The sequence below is a fragment of the Protopterus annectens genome, chromosome 4.part0 (assembly GCF_019279795.1).
Source record: "Protopterus annectens isolate FY-2018-M chromosome 4.part0, PAN1.0, whole genome shotgun sequence".
In the NCBI taxonomy this organism is placed as follows: domain Eukaryota; kingdom Metazoa; phylum Chordata; order Ceratodontiformes; family Protopteridae; genus Protopterus; species Protopterus annectens.
The window spans coordinates 752,312,989-752,325,127 of record NC_056733.1 but is presented as its reverse complement, the minus strand read 5'-3'; the positions used below and the strand labels follow the sequence as shown (position 1 = coordinate 752,325,127).

Below are 12,139 nucleotides of genomic sequence, written 5' to 3'. Positions count from 1 at the left end.
GAGGAATCCCTTGTGAAGACCCCACAAACAAGTGGATGATGACCGAGAATGAGACCCCAGTTGAATTTAAAACCAGTTTTATTACTATTTCTAGGGATGTATTTGAAATAAGGAAAATATTATTTAAAAATTGGGCTGTGGTAATGGAGGATTCAGCCATTAGATCAAAATAGGCAATGGACCCAGACTGATTTTTAGGAAGGGTCAGAGTGTAAAAAATCTTTAAAACCTTTGGCCCCTGCTGTTTATAATTTGGTGATGCACAAGTGCAGTTTCTGTACCTACTGCAAAATCATTACCATCACTCAGTCTTTCAGAATACATAACATTACATACAGAATTGCAGGGAACAACTGTAGTATACTACGAGTTGTTTATTTGGCTCAATGCCCATTATGTACTTCTTTCTACATAGGCACTCTCGAAAGGCAATTTAAAACAGCATATTTATGAACACCAGTACAACACAGGTAAACAGAACGTAACTAATGCCCTGGCCAAATATACTGTAGAATTCCCCAATCATTATTTTGGTTACTTGGTGACAGAACAAGTAAAGAAAAACGTTAGGGGGGGCATGGACATTAGATTTAGAGTTAAGGGAGCTGTTATGACAATTAAAACTGAATGCTTTCTCTTTTCCAGGTTTGAATGACCACTGCTTGTTTGGTTGCCTACTGAGACTAAAGGCTTTGAATACAGAATAATACTGTTTACTGGATTAATATGTTTAATCTAGTACATTTGTACTTTGAATTATTTTATATTTTTCTTATATGGGACCCCCTTTAAGTAGGAGATGGTGCAGTCTTTAGTTTGATGTCATCAAATTAATTTACCTGTGTTAGTATAAAAACGACAATGGTTGTTTAAGGTCTTTGTCTGAAGAAGTTCATGTACATTGTTTGAACAAAAGCGCTTAAGTGGATTAAAACTTGTGTGGTTTTATTGGACTGAAGCAGTCCGTTCTTCTATCCTTTGGTCATTTTTATCAGACTATGTTCACCACTACACACACCACATTTCTTTCAAATTGCAGCAAGAAACGAAAATGAAGGCGCACATCTCCCTTACATTACAGGCATCCTGGTATCCAGGCAGGATGGGGAAAGGCAAAAAGCTCCAAGTAATGCAAAACGGCATTCCAGTGCTTTCTGCCCTGGCCACACAATCTACAGCACCATCAGAAACCGTCAATAAGCACTATTGTCCTAAACAGATCTGACTTAAATGAATCTGGCAACTTCTCCAGTGTTGCACAGATATGCTGTGCATGATGTCACTGAAAGTACGACATGCAAGACAGATAAACACCTTAACAAAAGGGGTAAAGGAAGCATATCCCTTATTGGACTAAGTGGTCCACCATCCCAGACTCCTTATCTAGAGATAAACCCCTGGGTGCCCTCCTAACAGCTGCCACCAAGATGGCAAGAGTAAATGGAAATCTAGACAAAGAGACTGTCCCAATCCTGATATTTTATACACAACAAAACCAGAGAAACATTACAATGTTGTGGAACAATTTAAGACTGTTTCAAATGTTCTCGGGATACAAAATTAATGAAGCTAAAACAAAGGCAATAGTGGTAAATTAAGTACCCACACATGAATTGTTCCCACAATATCCATATTTATGGGGACTTGATAAAATGAAGTATTTAGGAGTATGGATTAGAAATGACTCTGTTGTGGCAGCTAAGGATATGTGGGAAGAGACCAAACAGAAGATAATACAAAAATGAGAAACCGGAAGCTTTGTTATACAGATATGGATACCAAGATACAAGCCATTAAACAATTTGGACTAAAAGTAAGACAGAATTTGATGTTTTCTTTGGGTACAACGTAGTTTGTCCCAAATTAGTAGTGTAAATTAACGCAGAAATGTGAAACTTGCTTTGCGTACATCAAAATTGGTTGCACTGCTTTCTTAGTGCAGAAGTGAATTGAGGACGCATGGGAAATGCTCGTTCGTTTTTACTGCGTGATGGATTACTACGAAATTGGACACTAAACTTTTTCCTGAGAAGAAGAAATCTGGAGCAACACATTTTTTTGGTACATAACTAGTTTTATTTGACATACTGTAGGAAATAATTGAAGTTAAAAGGTAATAGAAATCTAAACAAACAGAGATGAAGGTCTTGACAATGGAGGCTAAAGTTATGAAGAGCATTCTTGTAGTATGACAAACTGATTTTTTTGTGGGGGATAGCAGTTATTGTTGCAATGTTTTGTGGATGTTTTGCATAGTATTCATGTGGATGTCTTCCAGATGTTTTTGAGCAACATATCTATAAATATTTTATTGCTGATTAAGGAAGCATACTTAGATGGTTCACTTGCTGGGTTACACTTTTTGTATGGAGAGAAATTGTCTATTGCTGTCAAGATTGCATCAAATAAGTCTTCCTTTAGTGCAAGCTGTGTTTCATGCCAGATATATTAAATTAAGTAGGAGTCCATATGGTGTCTTGCAGTGCCTTTCTGTTTTTTGTTTCTCCACTTAACAGATCCCCACATTCTCCCTATGTGTTGTGTATGCACTCCTGTGTTTGGATCTACAAAGTTGTAGCTATGGTTTACTTTTCCATGACTGAAACCAGCTTCTTCTAGTTGTCAAGTCTGATATGCCTGCCATGAATCTGAATAAATAGTGCCCTGTTTAATGTTTTCTTTGATTTTATTAAATAATGTTGCGGCTGTTCCATCAGGAACTTTTACAAAAAAAGTCTCTCTTGTCTCCCTACATTTCCCTCCAAATACCCACTGTTGAGGGAGAATACGGCCAGCATTACTTTTTACATCTAGTAAAGAGAGTCTCATCTAATTCCACAATACACACTGGCCCTCAGATTTCTTTCTTGTCCTTTTTCTCCATTTCTAAGACACAGACATCACAACGTAAGTAGTTACTCTAGTCTATCACTGTCTTGTCAGCCATGTCCAGTTCTTCCCGACAGAAACTTACAGAGGTCATCTGCTTTGCCCAACAATAAATGAAGCGGACGGCAGTGGTAAAATTAATTCTACTTCCTTCAAAGAAATTACTCACTCGAACTACTACGTGTCGGTAACATTTTTCTGTAATTGCATTTACAAAAAATCTGCTTCCCATAGTATAATGTCACTGAATGTCCGGAACAGCATTCTTTACTTGTTGATATAATGCCATATTGCTGGAAAAGTGCTATTGAATTCTTTTCTGTCTTTGGTAGATCCCACAAACGCATTATATTTATAAAGGTTGTTTATGGGGTTAGTTCACTACCACTGAATGCCTACATAGATAGTCTACTAATCTGAAGTATAACTCTGACAACATTTACAGGCTCACGGCTGGGGATATGGAACGTGTATTACACATAGCGGCTGTGTAAAATGTATTTACAGTGACAAGATGCTGGAAAACAGCATAGCTTGAAAGAAGCTCTCATTCCTTTAAATTTACAATGTTTTTGCTACCTAAACAATGTTTCTAGATGAAGTTGACATTGTCAGTGTGATTTTGCATGCATTTCTTTTTACATTTCCGCATTGGGAAGCAAGCGCTATTATCGTGAAAATCTGGTTGCGATAATACGCAAGTACCAACAATTTTTAGTCCCTTTAGTCTTGTACACAGGTCAGGCATATTTCATCAACCAAAGGAGAAGTTGTGGACAGCAAGTAAAAGGGTTGAATGATTTTACCTGGGAAGCGAAGACAGCAAGGGTCAAGTGGGATAAGCCGATTCTAACAGAACAAGGTGGACTAGAATTACCCAATTTGAGGGAGCATTTTACAGTAACAGTTAAGGCTCTTACACACAGCACAACCATAAAACTATAATTCAAAGTAGAAAGGAATGAGAATGATACAGGGAGGAAAGCTCAAGAAAGAGAGAGAGAGAGATTGGGATTTTGGATGCAGACTCTTGGGAACAACAAAAATCAGAGTTTTATATTCATAACACAGCAGTGAGTGTTCTAAGAACTAAACCAGTAGGAGACTGGGAAAAGATTTTGCCAATAGGGATGACTGTGGTTAGGGTACAGATAATGAGCAAGAGGGGACTGGAACCTACTGGATAAAACTGGCAAAGGAACCACGGTACTGACAGCAAATAACTAGAAATGGAAAGGTAACAGAATGGGAAGATGCCAACAGTTTAGATTGCAGGTTAGAGATTGCCTTTCCCAACAAGGATCAATATCAGAGTAAAGGCAAAGATAAAGAAATAGGGGGCTCCTGAATAAAGACCAGCACTGGTAGAGTTTTTAATAGAATCTAGAACAGAAGTTGCTGTTAAGAAATAGTAAAGCATATAAAATATTGCAATGATAACTAAAAATCAGGAGCTTAGAAAGGATTGGGAAGAAAGACTGGCTAAGCAATTCACAAAGACAACAGGGGAATATATGTATAGATCACAAATATGCAACAGTCTAGAAGATTTAGGATTTTTGCCTGGAAGTGTTTACATAGATATTTTTAAACCCCAAGTAGACTCCAAAGAATTCTTCCTCAAGTGGATAGCAAAGGTTGGAGGCGTAGCAGGCGAGGGAAGTGGCTGGGAACATTTTTTTTTGGGAGTGTAATGAGCTGGCAGACTAGGGATTCTTTGCAGACCACTCTGTTGGAGATGTGGGTGAGCAGACTGGATTGACTGGGGAGAGGATTTTTTTGAGCCAACACAGAACTGGAATTGCCTAGACATAGTAAAGCCTTGCTGAATTTAATCATGGTGGCTTCTACAAATGCAATTACTAGAAAATGGAAATCAAAGTCTACACCAACTTTACTAGTAGTGAATACAGTAACAGAGATAAAAACTGCAACTGATATCTTTAGAAAAGGGAATGAGCAAACTACACAGTAAAAACAACGGGAATCATAGGAACAATACATACAGAGAAGGAACGAGGTTTAAGAGGCAAGATATGAATCAGCCATATAATGCTTAACTGACTAGATTACAAGTAATGTATGTTTGCAACATTTGTTTCAATGGTGTCCGTCATATATAAAGTTTGCAACTAAAGTGGTGTCATTGTTTTTTTTATTTATATAAAAATATAAGATTGCCTGTGTCATATGTGAAAATGTAATAAAAATGTTTGTAAAAATGTCCCACTCCTTAGAAGGCCATAAAACTCAGTCTAGAATTCTAGGAACTGGAAGCATCAAGGTTTCTCTCCATGCCTGCTAGACCAAAGCAACTACGCTGTGTGCAAGAAGTCAGGCATGGGTTATTCACAAGATTTCCTAAAACACCTTTTCCAGAAATAAGGCAGATTGACAGGCCATCCTCCCTTATTCTGCATATTAAATTCCTCAAATCTTGGGTCATCCAGAAGGAGGAACAGGGAACCTTCTGCAAGCCCATTGTTGGTGTCTGGAGAGGACAGTTCCACAGGAAGTCCATGCATTTCCTCTTGCACAATGTTTCCACCCTCCTCTCATAGGACAAGGCACAGTGAATAATGAACATAAATACAGTCAGACCCCTGTGGACAGTCATGTAGCCTATCCAATTCCCAGTCCTAACGGCACTAAAATCGAGATGTAGAAACAGTAGTGTCTTAACAGGCTTTGGCAGATGTTAAGGAGGCCCAAGCAGTGAAGGCTACAATATTAATGGTGGCGTCAAGGAACTAGACCTTCCAATGACATACGGCTATCACTACCACCAGCTGAGTGAAGACTATCAATGTTAGGCGATCCATCAAACAGGTCATCAAACCCTTTTAGGCTGTCTGTTAGAAAGCCAACAAGTCCAACTTTCAAAACAGTAGAGTGAGAAAAAGCCTGACCCCTCAACTCCCACCACCATGGAAGTATACAGTAGCGCATGGCACCAGGAGTACCAACATCAACATCTACACCAGTAATACTGATGAAGTGTCCCACAGTGTACATCCTACCACCCTTCTCATGCAGACTAACACCTGCGGGCCACTTCCTTCCCAGCTTCATAAGAAAGAGCACAAAAAGACTAGAGTCAATAAAAAGACAACAGCAATGAAAAGCAAACAACTGTACAATTAACACTCTGGAACAAGTGGGAAAGAACAAAACGCATCTCAACCCATGTCTGGTGCTTTTATCATCTTTGAACAATGTTCAAGGCGATACACTGACTTCTACAGAACAAAGCAAACTTGAATGAGCTGGCAGACAAAGATCTAATAGGGACAATCTGTCTAGAAGACAACTCTCCATTACTAATTTAGAACCAGATGAACTACTCATGTTGTCATCCTCATGCAAAAACCACTTAAAAGGCACAAGACAAATCCTTTGAGGAACTGATCTTTTCCAAAATTTTCCCCATTTGAGGGCTTACTCAACAGCAGATAACTTGTCAGAACAGCTTTGTGTTAAAAGGTTTAATGCCTACTTATTTACCGATTATGTGCCTTGCATATCTCAGAGTTTAACTTACGATCTTGCAGAACACATGCTTGCCCTGGGGTAGGATAGGTCCACAAAGTTCATAAAGCCCGTCAACTTCTCCACAATGCAGACTGCAAGCAAATGTTTCCAGGTAGGTACTCCGTTAAGTACAACTGAACTACTGTTCAACAAGGCCATATTCTCTCCAATCATCTTCCCCCTTTCTCCCCCCATTTTCTACATGGGGTCAAGGTATCGTGTTCCAACTGTCGCTATCCCTCTTGATTCAATGGCACACTCCTGCCTTCTTCGACACTCATGCAAGACTGTCACAGATCTCTCACATAATCCAGCCACTTCTTTGCTGATGTCCTCATTTCCTCTTACTTTTTTCCTGCAGGTCCCAAACCTTTTTCACCAAATTGTCTTCTGCTTTTCTGAACACGAGTCCGAACCACAGAAATTTGTTCAGATTCTTTTCTACAATTGGAGCTATTTTGGCTTCTACGGTTATGTCCTCCTTTCTTCTGTCCCACAGTGTACATCCTACCACCCTTCTCAGGCACTTCATTTCCATCACCTCTACCTTCCTCATCTGCTCTGTCTTTACTGCCTAGGTTACTGCACCATACAGTAGTATTGGTCGCACCACCGTCTTGTACACCTTACTTTTCAGCTTCTTTGGCATTCTTCTGTCATTCATTACACTGGATATTCTATGCCAGTTGGCTACAGTCCCTCTGATTCTAGCTTCGACATCTTCAAGTATCTGGGAGGGGTGGTTGAGGAGAAGCTAAGTCTGACGTTATTAACCTGTTCCACTTTCCTCCCTTCCAACTCAATTCTCAGCTGCATCTGATTTCCCCAATTTACTGGAATTACCACAGTCTTATCTGTGCTTTGTTTGCAGTGAGAAGGCAGAAGGGGTGAAACTATCAAGTCAGCTGTGCTGCATCCTGATATGAATCCAAACTGCTAATCTCCCACCTTAATTTCTACTATTCTGCTTATCCGTTCACACACTGCAGAACTTTCATGCAATGTGACAGAAGTCTGATGCCTCTAACACCCACAGTTGTGGATGTCCCCTTTGTTCTTGTACACTGTTACGAGTATGCTTATTCTCCAATTACCTGGTATACACCTTTCTCTCCACACTGCTACAAGTACCTCAGGAGCCACTTCTCCCACCTCATCCAGTACCTTTATCATAACTACTGTGACCTCATCGGAGGATGCTGCTTTCTCTGACTTCATTTTCCTTAGTGCTATTCTTACTTCTTCTAGGGTAAGCTCCTCCTCTACTCTCGCTGTAGGCGGTATCTGGGGTAGTACAGCTTCTGTGGGGTTTTCTTCATTCACAAGCTGGTGGAAATTACTCCTTTCACTTGCCTTTGATGTCCTGTGGACTAGTGACCAGGCTGTTGCTGGCATCCCTTATAAAGGGTGTTGGACTATCTTCTTTATCTTTCTGTCTTTCCCTTTCAACCTGTGCCACCTATTGAGTCACTTTCCAGAAGTCGGCAGAGTGCCTCCGATTCAGTGTTCTTTACTATTGCAACTCCTCTTAGCTTGTTAGTCAACCAATATTCCTTCCAAGCCTGGGCCATCTTTTCTATCTCCCACTTTCTCCTGCACTCCCTTTCTTGAAGATTTCCTGGACTTCTGCATTTCACCACCAGTTTCCCTGATGTACCTTAGTTCCATAATGGACTCTGCCACACATCTGTTCTGTAATCCTCACACATGCTGTTTTAAGGTGCTACCATTCTTCAACTCCACCTATTTCCTCATCTTCTTGGGGTACTAGAGCCCCAAGTAATTCCTTGAACGGTTGTACACTCTCTCTCTCCAGTCAACTTCCAGGTCTTCAGCCTGCTCTGTTGACATTAACAACCTTCTCTAACCACTGCTTGCATCTGACCACTGCATGCAGCTCATTGTGGCAACTAGTAGTTTATGCTGTGGACTGTTTCACTGGGGATGACTTTGCAATCACCAATTCTACCCCAGTGCCATTTTCTTACTAGAAAGTCTACCAGAGTTGCATACTGGCCACTCATGTGTAATAGTGTAACAGTCTCGCTTTCTGAACCATGTGTTGGCTATCAAGCCATTTGCCAGACAGACGTCTAGAACGGTCTCTCCTTTAATCCTGCTGCCCCACCCATGTGGATCCTGTCTGTCCTGATATGTGCATTCAAGTCACCCATTATCAACACCAATTCCTGTTGTCCTGCTTTATCTTGTAGGTGCTGCAACTGCTGTCTGAACGCACTCTTTTCCCAACTATCACAACCCTGCTTTGGGGCATATGCTGAGATTTTGAATACTGCCCCATCATTATACTGGAGTCCGACTGCCATGAGTTTGTCACTAACTCTTCAATATCCCTCACTGCCTTTTAAAGCCTCTTTCTCACCATATTTCCCACACTATTTCTAGCCTGTAATCCTCCTGAGTAGTAGAATCTGGAGCCCAAGCCAAGTGGCTTTGCTGCCCTGCCCTTCCTTATCTCTGATGCATACGATGCTCAACATCCTCAGTATCATCAAGTCATCCACTTCCAAGCTGCATCTTGTCAAACGGCTTGCACTGAAGTGTAGCAATTATCAGTTCACATGACTGGTTTACATCCAGCTTTTGCTCAACAGTAACAGGTAACCCAAGCTGGGCAACTGGATGGCAAGTAGCTTTTTTATGGTGTGCACACAATGGCCAGTAGGGACACACACACCACTCCCACTATCAGTATGGGACAGAGTAGGCCAGGTCCTCAAACGAATCACTGGCAAATTCCCATGACCGCATCAGCTAGAGCCATATTTTACACAGAGTGGCTAGCCCTGCCACTGCGCGCAGCCTGTGATCAGTGTTTTCCTATTTTGAGGACACTGCACACCACATTAAATACTCAAAGCGGTTGGCCTGTACAACTCTTCCTCCTTACACTCTGTGCTGCTACCCACAGCTCCATTCATTACAGAATTTGAGACAAACACTCTACACTTTTTTTTGGAGGTGGGAGGAACCCCACAGAAACACAGGGAGAATATGTCAATTCCAAACACGTACTGGCCTGAGGTCAGGATTGAACCTTGCGCATGGGAGGCAAAGACCCAATAAAGAAAGCTCTGGACTGAAATCTGTACGTATAATTAAGTGACAAAATGAATACAAACAGTAAAATGACATGTACATAAAATCTTTGAAAACTAACCTGGGGACTTCTTGCTAAGCAAACTCTGAGTAGTAAGAGACAGGCAGTTAGTGATGAGACTGAGGCATTGGGAGTAAGGGGAAGGAGTTATAGCCTAGAAAAGTTTTCCCTTGGCAGACTAAGATTTAAGGCCTAAGCTCTGAATATTTACTAGCCCAGAGACAAATGCAAACAGGCTGAAATGTCTTCTGTGCAGTGTCTTCCTTGTGTCCAAATAGGATTTACCATTCGCTTCATTTTCCTCCCAGAGTGAAAGACATGCAGCAGAGAAACCAGCAATCCCCGAGCTGCCTGTGTGTGCATGTACCCTACAATAAACTGTCAGTGTTATCATCCTTACACCAAGAGTGTCAGAATAAGCTCTTTTCTGTTCAATGACTGAAGAGGGTAATCATGAATAAAAATATTAATTCCAGAATTCTTGAGTTAAACCTAAATAATGAAGATCAAAAGCCGTAGCAACTTATATTCACTCATACTTCACCTGCTCTACTCTTCATGATGAATCTCCAATACACAATGCCAACACGAAAGGTAAGAGACCATCTTCGACTCAATGCTTTGCAGAGAGTTATCCAGTGCTGAAGTCTCCACCTGCCAGACTAAGAAAAATACAAATATTTCAGTGAATGACTTGTGCAAAATGTAATACTACTACAACCCAGATTACCAGAGTTAAACTAGTGGCTTGGGCAACTGATGGAGATAACAGGGAGGATGTACAAAGTCATGCAAGAGGTAAAGGGCATAGTGGTATAAGTGAATCGTTCAGAGTCTTTAGAGAGGACACAGCTAGGAACATCCATGAGGATGCGATGTCCAGGATGTCTGAGGACACATGACTGCCCCAGGGCCCACATCACACAGACTGTTAATGGCAGTGCTTCAATGCACACCTAGCCTAACATTACTAGTGTCATCAAGCTGGGGTACCGTTAAAGAACTTCATCTCTTCCTCATCTAGACCTGCCCCACTCTCTGCAGCTGTCAGTCCCCACCAAACAAACAGACTACACAATGGAACTGGGGACTGCAGAATATGGGGTCTCCTAGGAGACCTCCCTGGAGTGGCTTACAAAGGAGGAGATTCAGAATTTGGGCCTCTGGTAGAAGTAAATAAGGGAGCCAACACAGGAGGAGCCCTAGTCAGTGGCTGCACAAAAAATTTACTTGGAAGTCAAAGTAGCACTGCAGAACAGCACTGAAAAACAACCTAAAAAATGAGCCTGTCCAACTAGAAGTATTCAGGAAACAATACAGAAATTTCAGTTAAAGGGCTACCAAGACATTTTGAAAGAAACTGTATCCAACAGAAGTTAATAAGCTGATGAGAAGTCATCCAGTCATTAATACTACTTAACATTTTCAAGCACTTATACTTGTTCACCATTTTCCTCCAAACAACTAAATGTACAGTCCTAACCGGTGAAGAGGATCTGAAGAACCACTGGTTCTGCAAAGAAACAGAAGCTCAAGAAGGTTCAAAGCTTTAACGTGTCATAAGGCTAGACACAGATCTCTACAGAGGAGTCTAACAGACACAGCATGCATAACTACCAGTCTTAACTAAGGGTCTTGATGCCACTAATCTTTAGTTGGTCATCTCAGATGTCCCCTCAAGATACACACCACTGCATTCAATAGATCTTGATAAGAGATTGGACAAAAGGTACAGGGTTCGATTCTCACCTCTGGTTATTGTCTGGTTATGGACTAGGTGTGTAATACAGTCTGCAGACTGGATTAGTAATCAAAGTTCATAAGCAAAGAATTAAGAATTCTTTGCACCTACAGGAATCACTGAAAATTAAAATGAGCAAGATAAATGCATCTGTAGTTTGAAGGGCCGTTTATGATAAAAAATAAGGAATTCTGAAACTTCCAAGACAGCTACACATTGAGTAAAGTACAGTTGTGTACCTATCATAAATGTAGATGTTAGAGTGTATTCACTGTGCAGTCATTACTCTTGGGTTATCCTGCTGGCAGGCTACCTGCAGTCGGCCAGAATTCCAAAGTCTAGGTCCGGCGTTGGTTGCTGTCACCTCTTCCCTGACGTCAGTGCGCCAGGGGTATAAAAAGATGCAGCAGACACCATTTTCTTCAGTTTTTCTTGCCCCAGATGTATTTGATGCATTTAAGTATTGTAAGTATTTACTGCCTTTTTCCTTGTTTTAGTGAGAGAAAATAGTTGTTTTTATTACATATTACATATATATTTTAATAAGACCTGGGTTATTACACAAAGATATGTGGCTTTTTTTAGTGTGGTTTTGATTTGTTTTTTGCTGCTGCTTTTACTGTTGTGTGTTGTTTACAAAGCACATATATATTAAATGTGGTGGTGCTCAGTTTTTCTTAATACAATACATAATACACATATGTGTTTGTGTTTAACATTTTAATATATTTAGTAGTTTGTGGTAGCAATCATTTTCTGTTTTAAATGACACTTTTTTGTCAAATTACCTATTTTTGTTTTGTGAAATTAGGTAATTACCCACATCCATTTGTTGCCTTAATGAATTAATCTAATTT

At 40.5% G+C, this 12,139-nt stretch overlaps 1 protein-coding gene across 1 annotated transcript in view; it reads right to left on the bottom strand.

Moving 5' to 3' along the window:
* Positions 1-12,139, bottom strand: part of DGCR8 (DGCR8 microprocessor complex subunit) — a gene marked incomplete in the record, with an annotated part of 1,139,047 nt that overhangs the window by 1,082,350 nt on the left and 44,558 nt on the right. The window contains 1 exon segment of the mRNA XM_044068709.1: positions 10,086-10,203.